The sequence below is a fragment of the Salmo salar genome, chromosome 08, assembly GCF_965601325.2.
Source record: "Salmo salar chromosome 08, fSalSal1, whole genome shotgun sequence".
In the NCBI taxonomy this organism is placed as follows: domain Eukaryota; kingdom Metazoa; phylum Chordata; class Actinopteri; order Salmoniformes; family Salmonidae; genus Salmo; species Salmo salar.
Genome location: NC_138298.1, coordinates 4,345,001 through 4,365,016, shown reverse-complemented (window position 1 = coordinate 4,365,016; position 20,016 = coordinate 4,345,001). Strand labels below are relative to the sequence as shown.

The 20,016-nt window shown below is 44.3% G+C and overlaps 60 non-coding genes and 3 pseudogenes across 60 annotated transcripts in view; all 63 read left to right on the top strand.

Annotated features, from left to right (window-relative positions):
* Positions 1-156: 156 nt before the first annotated feature.
* LOC145852555 (5S ribosomal RNA) lies at positions 157-275 on the top strand. The gene has a single exon (XR_014374411.1). It is a non-coding gene; the product is annotated as a 5S ribosomal RNA (ribosomal RNA).
* A 139-nt stretch (positions 276-414) lies between these two features.
* Positions 415-533, top strand: LOC145856891 (5S ribosomal RNA). The gene has a single exon (XR_014377782.1). It is a non-coding gene; the product is annotated as a 5S ribosomal RNA (ribosomal RNA).
* Positions 534-672: 139 nt separating this feature from the next.
* LOC145856890 (5S ribosomal RNA) lies at positions 673-791 on the top strand. The gene has a single exon (XR_014377781.1). It is a non-coding gene; the product is annotated as a 5S ribosomal RNA (ribosomal RNA).
* A 139-nt stretch (positions 792-930) lies between these two features.
* Positions 931-1,049, top strand: LOC145856889 (5S ribosomal RNA). The gene has a single exon (XR_014377780.1). It is a non-coding gene; the product is annotated as a 5S ribosomal RNA (ribosomal RNA).
* A 139-nt stretch (positions 1,050-1,188) lies between these two features.
* Positions 1,189-1,307, top strand: LOC145856888 (5S ribosomal RNA). The gene has a single exon (XR_014377779.1). It is a non-coding gene; the product is annotated as a 5S ribosomal RNA (ribosomal RNA).
* A 139-nt stretch (positions 1,308-1,446) lies between these two features.
* LOC145883381 (5S ribosomal RNA) lies at positions 1,447-1,565 on the top strand. Its single transcript, XR_014394956.1, has one exon. It is a non-coding gene; the product is annotated as a 5S ribosomal RNA (ribosomal RNA).
* A 407-nt stretch (positions 1,566-1,972) lies between these two features.
* Positions 1,973-2,091, top strand: LOC145852547 (5S ribosomal RNA). The gene has a single exon (XR_014374403.1). It is a non-coding gene; the product is annotated as a 5S ribosomal RNA (ribosomal RNA).
* Positions 2,092-2,500: 409 nt separating this feature from the next.
* Positions 2,501-2,619, top strand: LOC145852554 (5S ribosomal RNA). Its single transcript, XR_014374410.1, has one exon. It is a non-coding gene; the product is annotated as a 5S ribosomal RNA (ribosomal RNA).
* Positions 2,620-2,758: 139 nt separating this feature from the next.
* LOC145856887 (5S ribosomal RNA) lies at positions 2,759-2,877 on the top strand. The gene has a single exon (XR_014377778.1). It is a non-coding gene; the product is annotated as a 5S ribosomal RNA (ribosomal RNA).
* Positions 2,878-3,016: 139 nt separating this feature from the next.
* LOC145887265 (5S ribosomal RNA) lies at positions 3,017-3,135 on the top strand. Its single transcript, XR_014398854.1, has one exon. It is a non-coding gene; the product is annotated as a 5S ribosomal RNA (ribosomal RNA).
* A 409-nt stretch (positions 3,136-3,544) lies between these two features.
* On the top strand, positions 3,545-3,663 carry LOC145883598 (5S ribosomal RNA). Its single transcript, XR_014395174.1, has one exon. It is a non-coding gene; the product is annotated as a 5S ribosomal RNA (ribosomal RNA).
* A 139-nt stretch (positions 3,664-3,802) lies between these two features.
* LOC145856886 (5S ribosomal RNA) lies at positions 3,803-3,921 on the top strand. The gene has a single exon (XR_014377777.1). It is a non-coding gene; the product is annotated as a 5S ribosomal RNA (ribosomal RNA).
* Positions 3,922-4,330: 409 nt separating this feature from the next.
* Positions 4,331-4,449, top strand: LOC145887264 (5S ribosomal RNA). Its single transcript, XR_014398853.1, has one exon. It is a non-coding gene; the product is annotated as a 5S ribosomal RNA (ribosomal RNA).
* Positions 4,450-4,588: 139 nt separating this feature from the next.
* On the top strand, positions 4,589-4,707 carry LOC145851192 (5S ribosomal RNA). Its single transcript, XR_014373042.1, has one exon. It is a non-coding gene; the product is annotated as a 5S ribosomal RNA (ribosomal RNA).
* A 139-nt stretch (positions 4,708-4,846) lies between these two features.
* Positions 4,847-4,965, top strand: LOC145887263 (5S ribosomal RNA). The gene has a single exon (XR_014398852.1). It is a non-coding gene; the product is annotated as a 5S ribosomal RNA (ribosomal RNA).
* A 409-nt stretch (positions 4,966-5,374) lies between these two features.
* Positions 5,375-5,483, top strand: LOC145853287 (uncharacterized; annotated as a pseudogene).
* Positions 5,484-5,622: 139 nt separating this feature from the next.
* On the top strand, positions 5,623-5,741 carry LOC145883587 (5S ribosomal RNA). Its single transcript, XR_014395163.1, has one exon. It is a non-coding gene; the product is annotated as a 5S ribosomal RNA (ribosomal RNA).
* A 139-nt stretch (positions 5,742-5,880) lies between these two features.
* LOC145856884 (5S ribosomal RNA) lies at positions 5,881-5,999 on the top strand. The gene has a single exon (XR_014377775.1). It is a non-coding gene; the product is annotated as a 5S ribosomal RNA (ribosomal RNA).
* A 139-nt stretch (positions 6,000-6,138) lies between these two features.
* LOC145883576 (5S ribosomal RNA) lies at positions 6,139-6,257 on the top strand. The gene has a single exon (XR_014395152.1). It is a non-coding gene; the product is annotated as a 5S ribosomal RNA (ribosomal RNA).
* A 139-nt stretch (positions 6,258-6,396) lies between these two features.
* LOC145856883 (5S ribosomal RNA) lies at positions 6,397-6,515 on the top strand. Its single transcript, XR_014377774.1, has one exon. It is a non-coding gene; the product is annotated as a 5S ribosomal RNA (ribosomal RNA).
* Positions 6,516-6,654: 139 nt separating this feature from the next.
* Positions 6,655-6,773, top strand: LOC145856882 (5S ribosomal RNA). Its single transcript, XR_014377773.1, has one exon. It is a non-coding gene; the product is annotated as a 5S ribosomal RNA (ribosomal RNA).
* Positions 6,774-6,912: 139 nt separating this feature from the next.
* Positions 6,913-7,031, top strand: LOC145887262 (5S ribosomal RNA). Its single transcript, XR_014398851.1, has one exon. It is a non-coding gene; the product is annotated as a 5S ribosomal RNA (ribosomal RNA).
* A 409-nt stretch (positions 7,032-7,440) lies between these two features.
* On the top strand, positions 7,441-7,559 carry LOC145856881 (5S ribosomal RNA). The gene has a single exon (XR_014377772.1). It is a non-coding gene; the product is annotated as a 5S ribosomal RNA (ribosomal RNA).
* Positions 7,560-7,698: 139 nt separating this feature from the next.
* LOC145856880 (5S ribosomal RNA) lies at positions 7,699-7,817 on the top strand. The gene has a single exon (XR_014377771.1). It is a non-coding gene; the product is annotated as a 5S ribosomal RNA (ribosomal RNA).
* Positions 7,818-7,956: 139 nt separating this feature from the next.
* Positions 7,957-8,075, top strand: LOC145853144 (uncharacterized; annotated as a pseudogene).
* Positions 8,076-8,484: 409 nt separating this feature from the next.
* On the top strand, positions 8,485-8,603 carry LOC145883150 (5S ribosomal RNA). The gene has a single exon (XR_014394723.1). It is a non-coding gene; the product is annotated as a 5S ribosomal RNA (ribosomal RNA).
* Positions 8,604-8,742: 139 nt separating this feature from the next.
* LOC145883565 (5S ribosomal RNA) lies at positions 8,743-8,861 on the top strand. The gene has a single exon (XR_014395141.1). It is a non-coding gene; the product is annotated as a 5S ribosomal RNA (ribosomal RNA).
* Positions 8,862-9,000: 139 nt separating this feature from the next.
* Positions 9,001-9,119, top strand: LOC145856879 (5S ribosomal RNA). The gene has a single exon (XR_014377770.1). It is a non-coding gene; the product is annotated as a 5S ribosomal RNA (ribosomal RNA).
* A 139-nt stretch (positions 9,120-9,258) lies between these two features.
* On the top strand, positions 9,259-9,377 carry LOC145856878 (5S ribosomal RNA). The gene has a single exon (XR_014377769.1). It is a non-coding gene; the product is annotated as a 5S ribosomal RNA (ribosomal RNA).
* Positions 9,378-9,516: 139 nt separating this feature from the next.
* Positions 9,517-9,635, top strand: LOC145852278 (5S ribosomal RNA). The gene has a single exon (XR_014374132.1). It is a non-coding gene; the product is annotated as a 5S ribosomal RNA (ribosomal RNA).
* A 409-nt stretch (positions 9,636-10,044) lies between these two features.
* LOC145856877 (5S ribosomal RNA) lies at positions 10,045-10,163 on the top strand. Its single transcript, XR_014377768.1, has one exon. It is a non-coding gene; the product is annotated as a 5S ribosomal RNA (ribosomal RNA).
* Positions 10,164-10,302: 139 nt separating this feature from the next.
* On the top strand, positions 10,303-10,421 carry LOC145883554 (5S ribosomal RNA). Its single transcript, XR_014395130.1, has one exon. It is a non-coding gene; the product is annotated as a 5S ribosomal RNA (ribosomal RNA).
* A 139-nt stretch (positions 10,422-10,560) lies between these two features.
* LOC145886228 (5S ribosomal RNA) lies at positions 10,561-10,679 on the top strand. The gene has a single exon (XR_014397812.1). It is a non-coding gene; the product is annotated as a 5S ribosomal RNA (ribosomal RNA).
* A 139-nt stretch (positions 10,680-10,818) lies between these two features.
* On the top strand, positions 10,819-10,937 carry LOC145856876 (5S ribosomal RNA). The gene has a single exon (XR_014377767.1). It is a non-coding gene; the product is annotated as a 5S ribosomal RNA (ribosomal RNA).
* Positions 10,938-11,076: 139 nt separating this feature from the next.
* On the top strand, positions 11,077-11,195 carry LOC145883543 (5S ribosomal RNA). The gene has a single exon (XR_014395119.1). It is a non-coding gene; the product is annotated as a 5S ribosomal RNA (ribosomal RNA).
* A 139-nt stretch (positions 11,196-11,334) lies between these two features.
* LOC145856875 (5S ribosomal RNA) lies at positions 11,335-11,453 on the top strand. Its single transcript, XR_014377766.1, has one exon. It is a non-coding gene; the product is annotated as a 5S ribosomal RNA (ribosomal RNA).
* Positions 11,454-11,592: 139 nt separating this feature from the next.
* LOC145856873 (5S ribosomal RNA) lies at positions 11,593-11,711 on the top strand. The gene has a single exon (XR_014377764.1). It is a non-coding gene; the product is annotated as a 5S ribosomal RNA (ribosomal RNA).
* Positions 11,712-11,850: 139 nt separating this feature from the next.
* On the top strand, positions 11,851-11,969 carry LOC145852277 (5S ribosomal RNA). The gene has a single exon (XR_014374131.1). It is a non-coding gene; the product is annotated as a 5S ribosomal RNA (ribosomal RNA).
* A 409-nt stretch (positions 11,970-12,378) lies between these two features.
* On the top strand, positions 12,379-12,497 carry LOC145883532 (5S ribosomal RNA). The gene has a single exon (XR_014395108.1). It is a non-coding gene; the product is annotated as a 5S ribosomal RNA (ribosomal RNA).
* Positions 12,498-12,636: 139 nt separating this feature from the next.
* On the top strand, positions 12,637-12,755 carry LOC145886227 (5S ribosomal RNA). Its single transcript, XR_014397811.1, has one exon. It is a non-coding gene; the product is annotated as a 5S ribosomal RNA (ribosomal RNA).
* Positions 12,756-12,894: 139 nt separating this feature from the next.
* On the top strand, positions 12,895-13,013 carry LOC145856872 (5S ribosomal RNA). The gene has a single exon (XR_014377763.1). It is a non-coding gene; the product is annotated as a 5S ribosomal RNA (ribosomal RNA).
* Positions 13,014-13,152: 139 nt separating this feature from the next.
* Positions 13,153-13,271, top strand: LOC145883521 (5S ribosomal RNA). Its single transcript, XR_014395097.1, has one exon. It is a non-coding gene; the product is annotated as a 5S ribosomal RNA (ribosomal RNA).
* Positions 13,272-13,410: 139 nt separating this feature from the next.
* LOC145856871 (5S ribosomal RNA) lies at positions 13,411-13,529 on the top strand. The gene has a single exon (XR_014377762.1). It is a non-coding gene; the product is annotated as a 5S ribosomal RNA (ribosomal RNA).
* Positions 13,530-13,668: 139 nt separating this feature from the next.
* On the top strand, positions 13,669-13,787 carry LOC145856870 (5S ribosomal RNA). Its single transcript, XR_014377761.1, has one exon. It is a non-coding gene; the product is annotated as a 5S ribosomal RNA (ribosomal RNA).
* Positions 13,788-13,926: 139 nt separating this feature from the next.
* LOC145852276 (5S ribosomal RNA) lies at positions 13,927-14,045 on the top strand. The gene has a single exon (XR_014374130.1). It is a non-coding gene; the product is annotated as a 5S ribosomal RNA (ribosomal RNA).
* A 409-nt stretch (positions 14,046-14,454) lies between these two features.
* LOC145883510 (5S ribosomal RNA) lies at positions 14,455-14,573 on the top strand. The gene has a single exon (XR_014395086.1). It is a non-coding gene; the product is annotated as a 5S ribosomal RNA (ribosomal RNA).
* A 139-nt stretch (positions 14,574-14,712) lies between these two features.
* LOC145856869 (5S ribosomal RNA) lies at positions 14,713-14,831 on the top strand. Its single transcript, XR_014377760.1, has one exon. It is a non-coding gene; the product is annotated as a 5S ribosomal RNA (ribosomal RNA).
* A 139-nt stretch (positions 14,832-14,970) lies between these two features.
* LOC145856868 (5S ribosomal RNA) lies at positions 14,971-15,089 on the top strand. The gene has a single exon (XR_014377759.1). It is a non-coding gene; the product is annotated as a 5S ribosomal RNA (ribosomal RNA).
* A 139-nt stretch (positions 15,090-15,228) lies between these two features.
* On the top strand, positions 15,229-15,347 carry LOC145887261 (5S ribosomal RNA). Its single transcript, XR_014398850.1, has one exon. It is a non-coding gene; the product is annotated as a 5S ribosomal RNA (ribosomal RNA).
* Positions 15,348-15,756: 409 nt separating this feature from the next.
* Positions 15,757-15,875, top strand: LOC145856867 (5S ribosomal RNA). Its single transcript, XR_014377758.1, has one exon. It is a non-coding gene; the product is annotated as a 5S ribosomal RNA (ribosomal RNA).
* Positions 15,876-16,014: 139 nt separating this feature from the next.
* Positions 16,015-16,133, top strand: LOC145856866 (5S ribosomal RNA). Its single transcript, XR_014377757.1, has one exon. It is a non-coding gene; the product is annotated as a 5S ribosomal RNA (ribosomal RNA).
* Positions 16,134-16,272: 139 nt separating this feature from the next.
* Positions 16,273-16,391, top strand: LOC145852275 (5S ribosomal RNA). Its single transcript, XR_014374129.1, has one exon. It is a non-coding gene; the product is annotated as a 5S ribosomal RNA (ribosomal RNA).
* A 409-nt stretch (positions 16,392-16,800) lies between these two features.
* LOC145856865 (5S ribosomal RNA) lies at positions 16,801-16,919 on the top strand. Its single transcript, XR_014377756.1, has one exon. It is a non-coding gene; the product is annotated as a 5S ribosomal RNA (ribosomal RNA).
* Positions 16,920-17,058: 139 nt separating this feature from the next.
* On the top strand, positions 17,059-17,177 carry LOC145856864 (5S ribosomal RNA). Its single transcript, XR_014377755.1, has one exon. It is a non-coding gene; the product is annotated as a 5S ribosomal RNA (ribosomal RNA).
* A 139-nt stretch (positions 17,178-17,316) lies between these two features.
* LOC145853143 (uncharacterized) lies at positions 17,317-17,435 on the top strand (annotated as a pseudogene).
* A 409-nt stretch (positions 17,436-17,844) lies between these two features.
* On the top strand, positions 17,845-17,963 carry LOC145883148 (5S ribosomal RNA). The gene has a single exon (XR_014394721.1). It is a non-coding gene; the product is annotated as a 5S ribosomal RNA (ribosomal RNA).
* A 139-nt stretch (positions 17,964-18,102) lies between these two features.
* On the top strand, positions 18,103-18,221 carry LOC145883499 (5S ribosomal RNA). The gene has a single exon (XR_014395074.1). It is a non-coding gene; the product is annotated as a 5S ribosomal RNA (ribosomal RNA).
* A 139-nt stretch (positions 18,222-18,360) lies between these two features.
* LOC145856862 (5S ribosomal RNA) lies at positions 18,361-18,479 on the top strand. Its single transcript, XR_014377753.1, has one exon. It is a non-coding gene; the product is annotated as a 5S ribosomal RNA (ribosomal RNA).
* A 139-nt stretch (positions 18,480-18,618) lies between these two features.
* Positions 18,619-18,737, top strand: LOC145856861 (5S ribosomal RNA). Its single transcript, XR_014377752.1, has one exon. It is a non-coding gene; the product is annotated as a 5S ribosomal RNA (ribosomal RNA).
* Positions 18,738-18,876: 139 nt separating this feature from the next.
* LOC145852274 (5S ribosomal RNA) lies at positions 18,877-18,995 on the top strand. Its single transcript, XR_014374128.1, has one exon. It is a non-coding gene; the product is annotated as a 5S ribosomal RNA (ribosomal RNA).
* Positions 18,996-19,404: 409 nt separating this feature from the next.
* Positions 19,405-19,523, top strand: LOC145856860 (5S ribosomal RNA). Its single transcript, XR_014377751.1, has one exon. It is a non-coding gene; the product is annotated as a 5S ribosomal RNA (ribosomal RNA).
* Positions 19,524-19,662: 139 nt separating this feature from the next.
* Positions 19,663-19,781, top strand: LOC145883487 (5S ribosomal RNA). The gene has a single exon (XR_014395062.1). It is a non-coding gene; the product is annotated as a 5S ribosomal RNA (ribosomal RNA).
* A 139-nt stretch (positions 19,782-19,920) lies between these two features.
* The window catches only part of LOC145886226 (5S ribosomal RNA), a 119-nt gene continuing 23 nt past the window's right edge, over positions 19,921-20,016 (top strand). Inside the window, exon 1 of the ribosomal RNA XR_014397810.1 lies at positions 19,921-20,016. This exon is cut by the window's right edge and continues 23 nt beyond it. This is a non-coding gene — a ribosomal RNA (5S ribosomal RNA).

Sequence of the window (20,016 nt, the reverse complement as noted above, 5' to 3'; positions counted from 1 at the left end):
ACTACCTGTGCTAAAAAGTGATGGGAACAGTGTTTGTAATTTCTTCTACTTTTTCAGTGACACAAAGTTCAAGCTGCTTATCTAATTGGTGAAAATGCAATGTCTGTTTATCACACTCACTTTGACTATATATGTTGTAGCAAGAGATTGTTTCTCGCTTAAGGCCATACCAGCCTGGGTACGCCCGATCTCGTCTGATCTAGGAAGCTAAGCAGGGTCGGGCCTGGTTAGTACTTGGATGGGAGACCGCCTGGGAATACCAGGTGCTGTAAGCATTTTGTCCACGAGGGTGTGCTCTTGCACTATTTCATCAGCAACACTGCCTTGTATTAAGCATTTAATGATGAATTGACTAAATGTCTGTTTTATCAGACTCACTTTGACTATATATGTTGTAGCAAGAGATTGTTTCTCGCTTACGGCCATACCAGCCTGGGTACGCCCGATCTCGTCTGATCTCGGAAGCTAAGCAGGGTCGGGCCTGGTTAGTACTTGGATGGGAGACCGCCTGGGAATACCAGGTGCTGTAAGCATTTTGTCCACGAGGGTGTGCTCTTGCACTATTTCATCAGCAACACTGCCTTGTATTAAGCATTTAATGATGAATTGACTAAATTTCTGTTTTATCAGACTCACTTTGACTATATATGTTGTAGCAAGAGATTGTTTCTCGCTTACGGCCATACCAGCCTGGGTACGCCCGATCTCGTCTGATCTCGGAAGCTAAGCAGGGTCGGGCCTGGTTAGTACTTGGATGGGAGACCGCCTGGGAATACCAGGTGCTGTAAGCATTTTGTCCACGAGGGTGTGCTCTTGCACTATTTCATCAGCAACACTGCCTTGTATTAAGCATTTAATGATGAATTGACTAAATTTCTGTTTTATCAGACTCACTTTGACTATATATGTTGTAGCAAGAGATTGTTTCTCGCTTACGGCCATACCAGCCTGGGTACGCCCGATCTCGTCTGATCTCGGAAGCTAAGCAGGGTCGGGCCTGGTTAGTACTTGGATGGGAGACCGCCTGGGAATACCAGGTGCTGTAAGCATTTTGTCCACGAGGGTGTGCTCTTGCACTATTTCATCAGCAACACTGCCTTGTATTAAGCATTTAATGATGAATTGACTAAATGTCTGTTTTATCAGACTCACTTTGACTATATATGTTGTAGCAAGAGATTGTTTCTCGCTTACGGCCATACCAGCCTGGGTACGCCCGATCTCGTCTGATCTCGGAAGCTAAGCAGGGTCGGGCCTGGTTAGTACTTGGATGGGAGACCGCCTGGGAATACCAGGTGCTGTAAGCATTTTGTCCACGAGGGTGTGCTCTTGCACTATTTCATCAGCAACACTGCCTTGTAGTAAGCATTTAATGATGAATTGACTAAATGTCTGTTTTATCAGACTCACTTTGACTATATATGTTGTAGCAAGAGATTGATTCTCGCTTACGGCCATATCAGCCTGGGTACGCCCGATCTCGTCTGATCTCGGAAGCTAAGCAGGGTCGGGCCTGGTTAGTACTTGGATGGGAGACCGCCTGGGAATACCAGGTGCTGTAAGCATTTTGTCCACGAGGGTGTGCTCTTGCACTTATTCATCAGCAACACTGCCTTGTAGTAAGCATAATGATGAATTGACAAAATGCAGCTTCCTGCCTTTTTAATAGGATCAAATTTCCTTGTGTTTTCAATTAGCATCTGCCTTGTATTTATAAGACAAACAAGAATATTGTTGCTAAATGCAGCTTGTGTGTGCTTTATGCTCCTTTGCCCTGTTCAAATGATGAAAGGAAATAAAGTTTGTATTTTATCCAACTACCTGTGCTAAAAAGTGATGGGAACAGTGTTTGTAATTTCTTCTACTTTTTCAGTGACACAAAGTTCAAGCTGCTTATCTAATTGGTGAAAATGCAATGTCTGTTTATCACACTCACTTTGACTATATATGTTGTAGCAAGAGATTGTTTCTCGCTTACGGCCATACCAGCCTGGGTACGCCCGATCTCGTCTGATCTAGGAAGCTAAGCAGGGTCTGGCCTGGTTAGTACTTGGATGGGAGACCGCCTGGGAATACCAGGTGCTGTAAGCATTTTGTCCACGAGGGTGTGCTCTTGCACTATTTCATCAGCAACACTGCCTTGTAGTAAGCATTTAATGATGAATTGACAAAATGCAGCTTCCTGCCTTTTTAATAGGATCAAATTTCCTTGTGTTTTCAATTAGCATCTGCCTTGTATTTATAAGACAAACAAGAATATTGTTGCTGAATGCAGCTTGTGTGTGCTTTATGCTCCTTTGCCCTGTTCAAATGATGAAAGGAAATAAAGTTTGTATTTTATCCAACTACCTGTGCTAAAAAGTGATGGGAACAGTGTTTGTAATTTCTTCTACTTTTTCAGTGACACAAAGTTCAAGCTGCTTATCTAATTGGTGAAAATGCAATGTCTGTTTATCACACTCACTTTGACTATATATGTTGTAGCAAGAGATTGTTTCTCGCTTAAGGCCATACCAGCCTGGGTACGCCCGATCTCGTCTGATCTAGGAAGCTAAGCAGGGTCGGGCCTGGTTAGTACTTGGATGGGAGACCGCCTGGGAATACCAGGTGCTGTAAGCATTTTGTCCACGAGGGTGTGCTCTTGCACTATTTCATCAGCAACACTGCCTTGTATTAAGCATTTAATGATGAATTGACTAAATGTCTGTTTTATCAGACTCACTTTGACTATATATGTTGTAGCAAGAGATTGTTTCTCGCTTACGGCCATACCAGCCTGGGTACGCCCGATCTCGTCTGATCTCGGAAGCTAAGCAGGGTCGGGCCTGGTTAGTACTTGGATGGGAGACCGCCTGGGAATACCAGGTGCTGTAAGCATTTTGTCCACGAGGCTGTGCTCTTGCACTATTTCATCAGCAACACTGCCTTGTATTAAGCATTTAATGATGAATTGACCAAATGTCTGTTTTATCAGACTCACTTTGACTATATATGTTGTAGCAAGAGATTGTTTCTCGCTTACGGCCATACCAGCCTGGGTACGCCCGATCTCGTCTGATCTCGGAAGCTAAGCAGGGTCGGGCCTGGTTAGTACTTGGATGGGAGACAGCCTGGGAATACCAGGTGCTGTAAGCATTTTGTCCACGAGGGTGTGCCCCTGCACTATTTCATCAGCAACACTGCCTTGTAGTAAGCATTTAATGATGAATTGACTAAATGCAGCTTCCTGCCTTTTTAATAGGATCAAATTTCCTTGTGTTTTCAATTAGCATCTGCCTTGTATTTATAAGACAAACAAGAATATTGTTGCTGAATGCAGCTTGTGTGTGCTTTGTGCTCCTTTGCCCTGTTCAAATGATGAAAGGAAATAAAGTTTGTATTTTATCCAACTACCTGTGCTAAAAAGTGATGGGAACAGTGTTTGTAATTTCTTCTACTTTTTCAGTGACACAAAGTTCAAGCTGCTTATCTAATTGGTGAAAATGCAATGTCTGTTTATCACACTCACTTTGACTATATATGTTGTAGCAAGAGATTGTTTCTCGCTTACGGCCATACCAGCCTGAGTACGCCCGATCTCGTCTGATCTCGGAAGCTAAGCAGGGTCGGGCCTGGTTAGTACTTGGATGGGAGACCGCCTGGGAATACCAGGTGCTGTAAGCATCTTGTCCACGAGGGTGTGCTCTTGCACTATTTCATCAGCAACAATGCCTTGTATTAAGCATTTAATGATGAATTGACTAAATGTCTGTTTTATCAGATTCACTTTGACTATATATGTTGTAGCAAGAGATTGTTTCTCGCTTACGGCCATACCAGCCTGGGTACGCCCGATCTCGTCTGATCTCGGAAGCTAAGCAGGGTCGGGCCTGGTTAGTACTTGGATGGGAGACCGCCTGGGAATACCAGGTGCTGTAAGCATTTTGTCCACGAGGGTGTGCCCCTGCACTATTTCATCAGCAACACTGCCTTGTAGTAAGCATTTAATGATGAATTGACTAAATGCAGCTTCCTGGCTTTTTAATAGGATCAAATTTCCTTGTGTTTTCAATTAGCATCTGCCTTGTATTTATAAGACAAACAAGAATATTGTTGCTGAATGCAGCTTGTGTGTGCTTTGTGCTCCTTTGCCCTGTTCAAATGATGAAAGGAAATAAAGTTTGTATTTTATCCAACTACCTGTGCTAAAAAGTGATGGGAACAGTGTTTGTAATTTCTTCTACTTTTTCAGTGACACAAAGTTCAAGCTGCTTATCTAATTGGTGAAAATGCAATGTCTGTTTATCACACTCACTTTGACTATATATGTTGTAGCAAGAGATTTTTTCTCGCTTACGGCCATACCAGCCTGGGTACGCCCGATCTCGTCTGATCTCGGAAGCTAAGCAGGGTCGGGCCTGGTTAGTACTTGGATGGGAGACAGCCTGGGAATACCAGGTGCTGTAAGCATTTTGTCCACGAGGGTGTGCTCTTGCACTATTTCATCAGCAACACTGCCTTGTATTAAGCATTTAATGATGAATTGACTAAATGTCTGTTTTATCAGACTCACTTTGACTATATATGTTGTAGCAAGAGATTGTTTCTCGCTTACGGCCATACCAGCCTGGGTACGCCCGATCTCGTCTGATCTCGGAAGCTAAGCAGGGTCGGGCCTGGTTAGTACTTGGATGGCAGACCGCCTGGGAATACCATGTGCTGTAAGCATTTTGTCCACGAGGGTGTGCTCTTGCACTATTTCATCAGCAACACTGCCTTGTATTAAGCATTTAATGATGAATTGACTAAATGTCTGTTTTATCAGACTCACTTTGACTATATATGTTGTAGCAAGAGATTGTTTCTCGCTTACGGCCATACCAGCCTGGGTACGCCCGATCTCGTCTGATCTCGGAAGCTAAGCAGGGTCGGGCCTGGTTAGTACTTGGATGGGAGACAGCCTGGGAATACCAGGTGCTGTAAGCATTTTGTCCACGAGGGTGTGCCCCTGCACTATTTCATCAGCAACACTGCCTTGTAGTAAGCATTTAATGATGAATTGACTAAATGCAGCTTCCTGCCTTTTTAATAGGATCAAATTTCCTTGTGTTTTCAATTAGCATCTGCCTTGTATTTATAAGACAAACAAGAATATTGTTGCTGAATGCAGCTTGTGTGTGCTTTGTGCTCCTTTGCCCTGTTCAAATGATGAAAGGAAATAAAGTTTGTATTTTATCCAACTACCTGTGCTAAAAAGTGATGGGAACAGTGTTTGTAATTTCTTCTACTTTTTCAGTGACACAAAGTTCAAGCTGCTTATCTAATTGGTGAAAATGCAATGTCTGTTTATCACACTCACTTTGACTATATATGTTGTAGCAAGAGATTGTTTCTCGCTTACGGCCATACCAGCCTGGGTACGCCTGATCTCGGAAGCTAAGCAGGGTCGGGCCTGGTTAGTACTTGGATGGGAGACCGCCTGGGAATACCAGGTGCTGTAAGCATTTTGTCCACGAGGGTGTGCTCTTGCACTATTTCATCAGCAACACTGCCTTGTATTAAGCATTTAATGATGAATTGACTAAATTTCTGTTTTATCAGACTCACTTTGACTATATATGTTGTAGCAAGAGATTGTTTCTCGCTTACGGCCATACCAGCCTGAGTACGCCCGATCTCGTCTGATCTCGGAAGCTAAGCAGGGTCGGGCCTGGTTAGTACTTGGATGGGAGACCGCCTGGGAATACCAGGTGCTGTAAGCATTTTGTCCACGAGGGTGTGCTCTTGCACTATTTCATCAGCAACACTGCCTTGTAGTAAGCATTTAATGATGAATTGACTAAATGTCTGTTTTATCAGATTCACTTTGACTATATATGTTGTAGCAAGAGATTGTTTCTCGCTTACGGCCATACCAGCCTGGGTACGCCCGATCTCGTCTGATCTCGGAAGCTAAGCAGGGTCGGGCCTGGTTAGTACTTGGATGGGAGACCGCCTGGGAATACCAGGTGCTGTAAGCATTTTGTCCACGAGGGTGTGCTCTTGCACTATTTCATCAGCAACACTGCCTTGTATTAAGCATTTAATGATGAATTGACTAAATTTCTGTTTTATCAGACTCACTTTGACTATATATGTTGTAGCAAGAGATTGTTTCTCGCTTACGGCCATACCAGCCTGAGTACGCCCGATCTCGTCTGATCTCGGAAGCTAAGCAGGGTCGGGCCTGGTTAGTACTTGGATGGGAGACCGCCTGGGAATACCAGGTGCTGTAAGCATTTTGTCCACGAGGGTGTGCTCTTGCACTATTTCATCAGCAACACTGCCTTGTATTAAGCATTTAATGATGAATTGACTAAATGTCTGTTTTATCAGATTCACTTTGACTATATATGTTGTAGCAAGAGATTGTTTCTCGCTTACGGCCATACCAGCCTGGGTACGCCCGATCTCGTCTGATCTCGGAAGCTAAGCAGGGTCGGGCCTGGTTAGTACTTGGATGGGAGACCGCCTGGGAATACCAGGTGCTGTAAGCATTTTGTCCACGAGGGTGTGCTCTTGCACTATTTCATCAGCAACACTGCCTTGTATTAAGCATTTAATGATGAATTGACTAAATGTCTGTTTTATCAGACTCACTTTGACTATATATGTTGTAGCAAGAGATTGTTTCTCGCTTACGGCCATACCAGCCTGGGTACGCCCGATCTCGTCTGATCTCGGAAGCTAAGCAGGGTCGGGCCTGGTTAGTACTTGGATGGGAGACCGCCTGGGAATACCAGGTGCTGTAAGCATTTTGTCCACGAGGGTGTGCTCTTGCAATATTTCATCAGCAACACTGCCTTGTATTAAGCATTTAATGATGAATTGACCAAATGTCTGTTTTATCAGACTCACTTTGACTATATATGTTGTAGCAAGAGATTGTTTCTCGCTTACGGCCATACCAGCCTGGGTACGCCCGATCTCGTCTGATCTCGGAAGCTAAGCAGGGTCGGGCCTGGTTAGTACTTGGATGGGAGACAGCCTGGGAATACCAGGTGCTGTAAGCATTTTGTCCACGAGGGTGTGCCCCTGCACTATTTCATCAGCAACACTGCCTTGTAGTAAGCATTTAATGATGAATTGACTAAATGCAGCTTCCTGCCTTTTTAATAGGATCAAATTTCCTTGTGTTTTCAATTAGCATCTGCCTTGTATTTATAAGACAAACAAGAATATTGTTGCTGAATGCAGCTTGTGTGTGCTTTGTGCTCCTTTGCCCTGTTCAAATGATGAAAGGAAATAAAGTTTGTATTTTATCCAACTACCTGTGCTAAAAAGTGATGGGAACAGTGTTTGTAATTTCTTCTACTTTTTCAGTGACACAAAGTTCAAGCTGCTTATCTAATTGGTGAAAATGCAATGTCTGTTTATCACACTCACTTTGACTATATATGTTGTAGCAAGAGATTGTTTCTCGCTTACGGCCATACCAGCCTGGGTACGCCCGATCTCGTCTGATCTCGGAAGCTAAGCAGGGTCGGGCCTGGTTAGTACTTGGATGGGAGACCGCCTGGGAATACCAGGTGCTGTAAGCATTTTGTCCACGAGGGTGTGCTCTTGCACTATTTCATCAGCAACACTGCCTTGTATTAAGCATTTAATGATGAATTGACTAAATGTCTGTTTTATCAGACTCACTTTGACTATATATGTTGTAGCAAGAGATTGTTTCTCGCTTACGGCCATACCAGCCTGGGTACGCCCGATCTCGTCTGATCTCGGAAGCTAAGCAGGGTCGGGCCTGGTTAGTACTTGGATGGGAGACCGCCTGGGAATACCAGGTGCTGTAAGCATTTTGTCCACGAGGGTGTGCTCTTGCACTATTTCATCAGCAACACTGCCTTGTATTAAGCATTTAATGATGAATTGACCAAATGTCTGTTTTATCAGACTCACTTTGACTATATATGTTGTAGCAAGAGATTGTTTCTCGCTTACGGCCATACCAGCCTGGGTACGCCCGATCTCGTCTGATCTCGGAAGCTAAGCAGGGTCGGGCCTGGTTAGTGCTTGGATGGGAGACAGCCTGGGAATACGAGGTGCTGTAAGCATTTTGTCCACGAGGGTGTGCCCCTGCACTATTTCATCAGCAACACTGCCTTGTAGTAAGCATTTAATGATGAATTGACTAAATGCAGCTTCCTGCCTTTTTAATAGGATCAAATTTCCTTGTGTTTTCAATTAGCATCTGCCTTGTATTTATAAGACAAACAAGAATATTGTTGCTGAATGCAGCTTGTGTGTGCTTTGTGCTCCTTTGCCCTGTTCAAATGATGAAAGGAAATAAAGTTTGTATTTTATCCAACTACCTGTGCTAAAAAGTGATGGGAACAGTGTTTGTAATTTCTTCTACTTTTTCAGTGACACAAAGTTCAAGCTGCTTATCTAATTGGTGAAAATGCAATGTCTGTTTATCACACTCACTTTGACTATATATGTTGTAGCAAGAGATTGTTTCTCACTTACGGCCATACCAGCCTGGGTACGCCCGATCTCGTCTGATCTCGGAAGCTAAGCAGGGTCGGGCCTGGTTAGTACTTGGATGGGAGACCGCCTGGGAATACCAGGTGCTGTAAGCATTTTGTCCACGAGGGTGTGCTCTTGCACTATTTCATCAGCAACACTGCCTTGTATTAAGCATTTAATAATGAATTGACTAAATTTCTGTTTTATCAGACTCACTTTGACTATATATGTTGTAGCAAGAGATTGTTTCTCGCTTACGGCCATACCAGCCTGAGTACGCCCGATCTCGTCTGATCTCGGAAGCTAAGCAGGGTCGGGCCTGGTTAGTACTTGGATGGGAGACCGCCTGGGAATACCAGGTGCTGTAAGCATTTTGTCCACGAGGGTGTGCTCTTGCACTATTTCATCAGCAACACTGCCTTGTATTAAGCATTTAATGATGAATTGACCAAATGTCTGTTTTATCAGATTCACTTTGACTATATATGTTGTAGCAAGAGATTGTTTCTCGCTTACGGCCATACCAGCCTGGGTACGCCCGATCTCGTCTGATCTCGGAAGCTAAGCAGGGTCGGGCCTGGTTAGTACTTGGATGGGAGACCGCCTGGGAATACCAGGTGCTGTAAGCATTTTGTCCACGAGGGTGTGCTCTTGCACTATTTCATCAGCAACACTGCCTTGTATTAAGCATTTAATGATGAATTGACTAAATGTCTGTTTTATCAGACTCACTTTGACTATATATGTTGTAGCAAGAGATTGTTTCTCGCTTACGGCCATACCAGCCTGGGTACGCCCGATCTCGTCTGATCTCGGAAGCTAAGCAGGGTCGGGCCTGGTTAGTACTTGGATGGGAGACCGCCTGGGAATACCAGGTGCTGTAAGCATTTTGTCCACGAGGGTGTGCTCTTGCACTATTTCATCAGCAACACTGCCTTGTATTAAGCATTTAATGATGAATTGACCAAATGTCTGTTTTATCAGACTCACTTTGACTATATATGTTGTAGCAAGAGATTGTTTCTCGCTTACGGCCATACCAGCCTGGGTACGCCCGATCTCGTCTGATCTCGGAAGCTAAGCAGGGTCGGGCCTGGTTAGTGCTTGGATGGGAGACAGCCTGGGAATACCAGGTGCTGTAAGCATTTTGTCCACGAGGGTGTGCCCCTGCACTATTTCATCAGCAACACTGCCTTGTAGTAAGCATTTAATGATGAATTGACTAAATGCAGCTTCCTGCCTTTTTAATAGGATCAAATTTCCTTGTGTTTTCAATTAGCATCTGCCTTGTATTTATAAGACAAACAAGAATATTGTTGCTGAATGCAGCTTGTGTGTGCTTTGTGCTCCTTTGCCCTGTTCAAATGATGAAAGGAAATAAAGTTTGTATTTTATCCAACTACCTGTGCTAAAAAGTGATGGGAACAGTGTTTGTAATTTCTTCTACTTTTTCAGTGACACAAAGTTCAAGCTGCTTATCTAATTGGTGAAAATGCAATGTCTGTTTATCACACTCACTTTGACTATATATGTTGTAGCAAGAGATTGTTTCTCGCTTACGGCCATACCAGCCTGGGTACGCCCGATCTCGTCTGATCTCGGAAGCTAAGCAGGGTCGGGCCTGGTTAGTACTTGGATGGGAGACCGCCTGGGAATACCAGGTGCTGTAAGCATTTTGTCCACGAGGGTGTGCTCTTGCACTATTTCATCAGCAACACTGCCTTGTATTAAGCATTTAATGATGAATTGACTAAATTTCAGTTTTATCAGACTCACTTTGACTATATATGTTGTAGCAAGAGATTGTTTCTCGCTTACGGCCATACCAGCCTGAGTACGCCCGATCTCGTCTGATCTCGGAAGCTAAGCAGGGTCGGGCCTGGTTAGTACTTGGATGGGAGACCGCCTGGGAATACCAGGTGCTGTAAGCATTTTGTCCACGAGGGTGTGCTCTTGCACTATTTCATCAGCAACACTGCCTTGTATTAAGCATTTAATGATGAATTGACTAAATCTCTGTTTTATCAGATTCACTTTGACTATATATGTTGTAGCAAGAGATTGTTTCTCGCTTACGGCCATACCAGCCTGGGTACGCCCGATCTCGTCTGATCTCGGAAGCTAAGCAGGGTCGGGCCTTGTTAGTACTTGGATGGGAGACCGCCTGGGAATACCAGGTGCTGTAAGCATTTTGTCCACGAGGGTGTGCTCTTGCACTATTTCATCAGCAACACTGCCTTGTATTAAGCATTTAATGATGAATTGACTAAATGTCTGTTTTATCAGACTCACTTTGACTATATATGTTGTAGCAAGAGATTGTTTCTCGCTTACGGCCATACCAGCCTGGGTACGCCCGATCTCGTCTGATCTCGGAAGCTAAGCAGGGTCGGGCCTGGTTAGTACTTGGATGGGAGACCGCCTGGGAATACCAGGTGCTGTAAGCATTTTGTCCACGAGGGTGTGCTCTTGCACTATTTCATCAGCAACACTGCCTTGTATTAAGCATTTAATGATGAATTGACTAAATTTCTGTTTTATCAGACTCACTTTGACTATATATGTTGTAGCAAGAGATTGTTTCTCGCTTACGGCCATACCAGCCTGAGTACGCCCGATCTCGTCTGATCTCGGAAGCTAAGCAGGGTCGGGCCTGGTTAGTACTTGGATGGGAGACCGCCTGGGAATACCAGGTGCTGTAAGCATTTTGTCCACGAGGGTGTGCTCTTGCACTATTTCATCAGCAACACTGCCTTGTATTAAGCATTTAATGATGAATTGACCAAATGTCTGTTTTATCAGATTCACTTTGACTATATATGTTGTAGCAAGAGATTGTTTCTCGCTTACGGCCATACCAGCCTGGGTACGCCCGATCTCGTCTGATCTCGGAAGCTAAGCAGGGTCGGGCCTGGTTAGTACTTGGATGGGAGACCGCCTGGGAATACCAGGTGCTGTAAGCATTTTGTCCACGAGGGTGTGCTCTTGCACTATTTCATCAGCAACACTGCCTTGTATTAAGCATTTAATGATGAATTGACTAAATGTCTGTTTTATCAGACTCACTTTGACTATATATGTTGTAGCAAGAGATTGTTTCTCGCTTACGGCCATACCAGCCTGGGTACGCCCGATCTCGTCTGATCTCGGAAGCTAAGCAGGGTCGGGCCTGGTTAGTACTTGGATGGGAGACCGCCTGGGAATACCAGGTGCTGTAAGCATTTTGTCCACGAGGGTGTGCTCTTGCACTATTTCATCAGCAACACTGCCTTGTATTAAGCATTTAATGATGAATTGACCAAATGTCTGTTTTATCAGACTCACTTTGACTATATATGTTGTAGCAAGAGATTGTTTCTCGCTTACGGCCATACCAGCCTGGGTACGCCCGATCTCGTCTGATCTCGGAAGCTAAGCAGGGTCGGGCCTGGTTAGTGCTTGGATGGGAGACAGCCTGGGAATACCAGGTGCTGTAAGCATTTTGTCCACGAGGGTGTGCCCCTGCACTATTTCATCAGCAACACTGCCTTGTAGTAAGCATTTAATGATGAATTGACTAAATGCAGCTTCCTGCCTTTTTAATAGGATCAAATTTCCTTGTGTTTTCAATTAGCATCTGCCTTGTATTTATAAGACAAACAAGAATATTGTTGCTGAATGCAGCTTGTGTGTGCTTTGTGCTCCTTTGCCCTGTTCAAATGATGAAAGGAAATAAAGTTTGTATTTTATCCAACTACCTGTGCTAAAAAGTGATGGGAACAGTGTTTGTAATTTCTTCTACTTTTTCAGTGACACAAAGTTCAAGCTGCTTATCTAATTGGTGAAAATGCAATGTCTGTTTATCACACTCACTTTGACTATATATGTTGTAGCAAGAGATTGTTTCTCGCTTACGGCCATACCAGCCTGAGTACGCCCGATCTCGTCTGATCTCGGAAGCTAAGCAGGGTCGGGCCTGGTTAGTACTTGGATGGGAGACCGCCTGGGAATACCAGGTGCTGTAAGCATTTTGTCCACGAGGGTGTGCTCTTGCACTATTTCATCAGCAACACTGCCTTGTATTAAGCATTTAATGATGAATTGACTAAATCTCTGTTTTATCAGATTCACTTTGACTATATATGTTGTAGCAAGAGATTGTTTCTCGCTTACGGCCATACCAGCCTGGGTACGCCCGATCTCGTCTGATCTCGGAAGCTAAGCAGGGTCGGGCCTTGTTAGTACTTGGATGGGAGACCGCCTGGGAATACCAGGTGCTGTAAGCATTTTGTCCACGAGGGTGTGCTCTTGCACTATTTCATCAGCAACACTGCCTTGTATTAAGCATTTAATGATGAATTGACTAAATGTCTGTTTTATCAGACTCACTTTGACTATATATGTTGTAGCAAGAGATTGTTTCTCGCTTACGGCCATACCAGCCTGGGTACGCCCGATCTCGTCTGATCTCGGAAGCTAAGCAGGGTCGGGCCTGGTTAGTACTTGGATGGGAGACCGCCTGGGAATACCAGGTGCTGTAAGCATTTTGTCCACGAGGGTGTGCTCTTGCACTATTTCATCAGCAACACTGCCTTGTATTAAGCATTTAATGATGAATTGACTAAATTTCTGTTTTATCAGACTCACTTTGACTATATATGTTGTAGCAAGAGATTGTTTCTCGCTTACGGCCATACCAGCCTGAGTACGCCCGATCTCGTCTGATCTCGGAAGCTAAGCAGGGTCGGGCCTGGTTAGTACTTGGATGGGAGACCGCCTGGGAATACCAGGTGCTGTAAGCATTTTGTCCACGAGGGTGTGCTCTTGCACTATTTCATCAGCAACACTGCCTTGTATTAAGCATTTAATGATGAATTGACCAAATGTCTGTTTTATCAGATTCACTTTGACTATATATGTTGTAGCAAGAGATTGTTTCTCGCTTACGGCCATACCAGCCTGGGTACGCCCGATCTCGTCTGATCTCGGAAGCTAAGCAGGGTCGGGCCTGGTTAGTACTTGGATGGGAGACCGCCTGGGAATACCAGGTGCTGTAAGCATTTTGTCCACGAGGGTGTGCTCTTGCACTATTTCATCAGCAACACTGCCTTGTATTAAGCATTTAATGATGAATTGACTAAATGTCTGTTTTATCAGACTCACTTTGACTATATATGTTGTAGCAAGAGATTGTTTCTCGCTTACGGCCATACCAGCCTGGGTACGCCCGATCTCGTCTGATCTCGGAAGCTAAGCAGGGTCGGGCCTGGTTAGTACTTGGATGGGAGACCGCCTGGGAATACCAGGTGCTGTAAGCATTTTGTCCACGAGGGTGTGCTCTTGCACTATTTCATCAGCAACACTGCCTTGTATTAAGCATTTAATGATGAATTGACCAAATGTCTGTTTTATCAGACTCACTTTGACTATATATGTTGTAGCAAGAGATTGTTTCTCGCTTACGGCCATACCAGCCTGGGTACGCCCGATCTCGTCTGATCTCGGAAGCTAAGCAGGGTCGGGCCTGGTTAGTGCTTGGATGGGAGACAGCCTGGGAATACCAGGTGCTGTAAGCATTTTGTCCACGAGGGTGTGCCCCTGCACTATTTCATCAGCAACACTGCCTTGTAGTAAGCATTTAATGATGAATTGACTAAATGCAGCTTCCTGCCTTTTTAATAGGATCAAATTTCCTTGTGTTTTCAATTAGCATCTGCCTTGTATTTATAAGACAAACAAGAATATTGTTGCTGAATGCAGCTTGTGTGTGCTTTGTGCTCCTTTGCCCTGTTCAAATGATGAAAGGAAATAAAGTTTGTATTTTATCCAACTACCTGTGCTAAAAAGTGATGGGAACAGTGTTTGTAATTTCTTCTACTTTTTCAGTGACACAAAGTTCAAGCTGCTTATCTAATTGGTGAAAATGCAATGTCTGTTTATCACACTCACTTTGACTATATATGTTGTAGCAAGAGATTGTTTCTCGCTTACGGCCATACCAGCCTGAGTACGCCCGATCTCGTCTGATCTCGGAAGCTAAGCAGGGTCGGGCCTGGTTAGTACTTGGATGGGAGACCGCCTGGGAATACCAGGTGCTGTAAGCATTTTGTCCACGAGGGTGTGCTCTTGCACTATTTCATCAGCAACACTGCCTTGTATTAAGCATTTAATGATGAATTGACTAAATGTCTGTTTTATCAGATTCACTTTGACTATATATGTTGTAGCAAGAGATTGTTTCTCGCTTACGGCCATACCAGCCTGGGTACGCCCGATCTCGTCTGATCTCGGAAGCTAAGCAGGGTCGGGCCTGGTTAGTACTTGGATGGGAGACCGCCTGGGAATACCAGGTGCTGTAAGCATTTTGTCCACGAGGGTGTGCTCTTGCACTATTTCATCAGCAACACTGCCTTGTATTAAGCATTTAATGATGAATTGACTAAATGTCTGTTTTATCAGACTCACTTTGACTATATATGTTGTAGCAAGAGATTGTTTCTCGCTTACGGCCATACCAGCCTGGGTACGCCCGATCTCGTCTGATCTCGGAAGCTAAGCAGGGTCGGGCCTGGTTAGTACTTGGATGGGAGACCGCCTGGGAATACCAGGTGCTGTAAGCATTTTGTCCACGAGGGTGTGCTCTTGCACTATTTCATCAGCAACACTGCCTTGTATTAAGCATTTAATGATGAATTGACCAAATGTCTGTTTTATCAGACTCACTTTGACTATATATGTTGTAGCAAGAGATTGTTTCTCGCTTACGGCCATACCAGCCTGGGTACGCCCGATCTCGTCTGATCTCGGAAGCTAAGCAGGGTCGGGCCTGGTTAGTACTTGGATGGGAGACAGCCTGGGAATACCAGGTGCTGTAAGCATTTTGTCCACGAGGGTGTGCCCCTGCACTATTTCATCAGCAACACTGCCTTGTAGTAAGCATTTAATGATGAATTGACTAAATGCAGCTTCCTGCCTTTTTAATAGGATCAAATTTCCTTGTGTTTTCAATTAGCATCTGCCTTGTATTTATAAGACAAACAAGAATATTGTTGCTGAATGCAGCTTGTGTGTGCTTTGTGCTCCTTTGCCCTGTTCAAATGATGAAAGGAAATAAAGTTTGTATTTTATCCAACTACCTGTGCTAAAAAGTGATGGGAACAGTGTTTGTAATTTCTTCTACTTTTTCAGTGACACAAAGTTCAAGCTGCTTATCTAATTGGTGAAAATGCAATGTCTGTTTATCACACTCACTTTGACTATATATGTTGTAGCAAGAGATTGTTTCTCGCTTACGGCCATACCAGCCTGGGTACGCCCGATCTCGTCTGATCTCGGAAGCTAAGCAGGGTCGGGCCTGGTTAGTACTTGGATGGGAGACCGCCTGGGAATACCAGGTGCTGTAAGCATTTTGTCCACGAGGGTGTGCTCTTGCACTATTTCATCAGCAACACTGCCTTGTATTAAGCATTTAATGATGAATTGACTAAATGTCTGTTTTATCAGACTCACTTTGACTATATATGTTGTAGCAAGAGATTGTTTCTCGCTTACGGCCATACCAGCCTGGGTACGCCCGATCTCGTCTGATCTCGGAAGCTAAGCAGGGTCGGGCCTGGTTAGTACTTGGATGGGAGACCGCCTGGGAATACCAGGTGCTGTAAGCATTTTGTCCACGAGGGTGTGCTCTTGCACTATTTCATCAGCAACACTGCCTTGTATTAAGCATTTAATGATGAATTGACCAAATGTCTGTTTTATCAGACTCACTTTGACTATATATGTTGTAGCAAGAGATTGTTTCTCGCTTACGGCCATACCAGCCTGGGTACGCCCGATCTCGTCTGATCTCGGAAGCTAAGCAGGGTCGGGCCTGGTTAGTGCTTGGATGGGAGACAGCCTGGGAATACCAGGTGCTGTAAGCATTTTGTCCACGAGGGTGTGCCCCTGCACTATTTCATCAGCAACACTGCCTTGTAGTAAGCATTTAATGATGAATTGACTAAATGCAGCTTCCTGCCTTTTTAATAGGATCAAATTTCCTTGTGTTTTCAATTAGCATCTGCCTTGTATTTATAAGACAAACAAGAATATTGTTGCTGAATGCAGCTTGTGTGTGCTTTGTGCTCCTTTGCCCTGTTCAAATGATGAAAGGAAATAAAGTTTGTATTTTATCCAACTACCTGTGCTAAAAAGTGATGGGAACAGTGTTTGTAATTTCTTCTACTTTTTCAGTGACACAAAGTTCAAGCTGCTTATCTAATTGGTGAAAATGCAATGTCTGTTTATCACACTCACTTTGACTATATATGTTGTAGCAAGAGATTGTTTCTCGCTTACGGCCATACCAGCCTGGGTACGCCCGATCTCGTCTGATCTCGGAAGCTAAGCAGGGTCGGGCCTGGTTAGTACTTGGATGGGAGACCGCCTGGGAATACCAGGTGCTGTAAGCATTTTGTCCACGAGGGTGTGCTCTTGCACTATTTCATCAGCAACACTGCCTTGTATTAAGCATTTAATGATGAATTGACTAAATGTCTGTTTTATCAGACTCACTTTGACTATATATGTTGTAGCAAGAGATTGTTTCTCGCTTACGGCCATACCAGCCTGGGTACGCCCGATCTCGTCTGATCTCGGAAGCTAAGCAGGGTCGGGCCTGGTTAGTACTTGGATGGGAGACCGCCTGGGAATACCAGGTGCTGTAAGCATTTTGTCCACGAGGGTGTGCTCTTGCACTATTTCATCAGCAACACTGCCTTGTATTAAGCATTTAATGATGAATTGACCAAATGTCTGTTTTATCAGACTCACTTTGACTATATATGTTGTAGCAAGAGATTGTTTCTCGCTTACGGCCATACCAGCCTGGGTACGCCCGATCTCGTCTGATCTCGGAAGCTAAGCAGGGTCGGGCCTGGTTAGTGCTTGGATGGGAGACAGCCTGGGAATACGAGGTGCTGTAAGCATTTTGTCCACGAGGGTGTGCCCCTGCACTATTTCATCAGCAACACTGCCTTGTAGTAAGCATTTAATGATGAATTGACTAAATGCAGCTTCCTGCCTTTTTAATAGGATCAAATTTCCTTGTGTTTTCAATTAGCATCTGCCTTGTATTTATAAGACAAACAAGAATATTGTTGCTGAATGCAGCTTGTGTGTGCTTTGTGCTCCTTTGCCCTGTTCAAATGATGAAAGGAAATAAAGTTTGTATTTTATCCAACTACCTGTGCTAAAAAGTGATGGGAACAGTGTTTGTAATTTCTTCTACTTTTTCAGTGACACAAAGTTCAAGCTGCTTATCTAATTGGTGAAAATGCAATGTCTGTTTATCACACTCACTTTGACTATATATGTTGTAGCAAGAGATTGTTTCTCACTTACGGCCATACCAGCCTGGGTACGCCCGATCTCGTCTGATCTCGGAAGCTAAGCAGGGTCGGGCCTGGTTAGTACTTGGATGGGAGACCGCCTGGGAATACCAGGTGCTGTAAGCATTTTGTCCACGAGGGTGTGCTCTTGCACTATTTCATCAGCAACACTGCCTTGTATTAAGCATTTAATGATGAATTGACTAAATTTCTGTTTTATCAGACTCACTTTGACTATATATGTTGTAGCAAGAGATTGTTTCTCGCTTACGGCCATACCAGCCTGAGTACGCCCGATCTCGTCTGATCTCGGAAGCTAAGCAGGGTCGGGCCTGGTTAGTACTTGGATGGGAGACCGCCTGGGAATACCAGGTGCTGTAAGCATTTTGTCCACGAGGGTGTGCTCTTGCACTATTTCATCAGCAACACTGCCTTGTATTAAGCATTTAATGATGAATTGACCAAATGTCTGTTTTATCAGATTCACTTTGACTATATATGTTGTAGCAAGAGATTGTTTCTCGCTTACGGCCATACCAGCCTGGGTACGCCCGATCTCGTCTGATCTCGGAAGCTAAGCAGGGTCGGGCCTGGTTAGTACTTGGATGGGAGACCGCCTGGGAATACCAGGTGCTGTAAGCATTTTGTCCACGAGGGTGTGCTCTTGCACTATTTCATCAGCAACACTGCCTTGTATTAAGCATTTAATGATGAATTGACTAAATGTCTGTTTTATCAGACTCACTTTGACTATATATGTTGTAGCAAGAGATTGTTTCTCGCTTACGGCCATACCAGCCTGGGTACGCCCGATCTCGTCTGATCTCGGAAGCTAAGCAGGGTCGGGCCTGGTTAGTACTTGGATGGGAGACCGCCTGGGAATACCAGGTGCTGTAAGCATTTTGTCCACGAGGGTGTGCTCTTGCACTATTTCATCAGCAACACTGCCTTGTATTAAGCATTTAATGATGAATTGACCAAATGTCTGTTTTATCAGACTCACTTTGACTATATATGTTGTAGCAAGAGATTGTTTCTCGCTTACGGCCATACCAGCCTGGGTACGCCCGATCTCGTCTGATCTCGGAAGCTAAGCAGGGTCGGGCCTGGTTAGTGCTTGGATGGGAGACAGCCTGGGAATACCAGGTGCTGTAAGCATTTTGTCCACGAGGGTGTGCCCCTGCACTATTTCATCAGCAACACTGCCTTGTAGTAAGCATTTAATGATGAATTGACTAAATGCAGCTTCCTGCCTTTTTAATAGGATCAAATTTCCTTGTGTTTTCAATTAGCATCTGCCTTGTATTTATAAGACAAACAAGAATATTGTTGCTGAATGCAGCTTGTGTGTGCTTTGTGCTCCTTTGCCCTGTTCAAATGATGAAAGGAAATAAAGTTTGTATTTTATCCAACTACCTGTGCTAAAAAGTGATGGGAACAGTGTTTGTAATTTCTTCTACTTTTTCAGTGACACAAAGTTCAAGCTGCTTATCTAATTGGTGAAAATGCAATGTCTGTTTATCACACTCACTTTGACTATATATGTTGTAGCAAGAGATTGTTTCTCGCTTACGGCCATACCAGCCTGGGTACGCCCGATCTCGTCTGATCTCGGAAGCTAAGCAGGGTCGGGCCTGGTTAGTACTTGGATGGGAGACCGCCTGGGAATACCAGGTGCTGTAAGCATTTTGTCCACGAGGGTGTGCTCTTGCACTATTTCATCAGCAACACTGCCTTGTATTAAGCATTTAATGATGAATTGACTAAATTTCAGTTTTATCAGACTCACTTTGACTATATATGTTGTAGCAAGAGATTGTTTCTCGCTTACGGCCATACCAGCCTGAGTACGCCCGATCTCGTCTGATCTCGGAAGCTAAGCAGGGTCGGGCCTGGTTAGTACTTGGATGGGAGACCGCCTGGGAATACCAGGTGCTGTAAGCATTTTGTCCACGAGGGTGTGCTCTTGCACTATTTCATCAGCAACACTGCCTTGTATTAAGCATTTAATGATGAATTGACTAAATCTCTGTTTTATCAGATTCACTTTGACTATATATGTTGTAGCAAGAGATTGTTTCTCGCTTACGGCCATACCAGCCTGGGTACGCCCGATCTCGTCTGATCTCGGAAGCTAAGCAGGGTCGGGCCTTGTTAGTACTTGGATGGGAGACCGCCT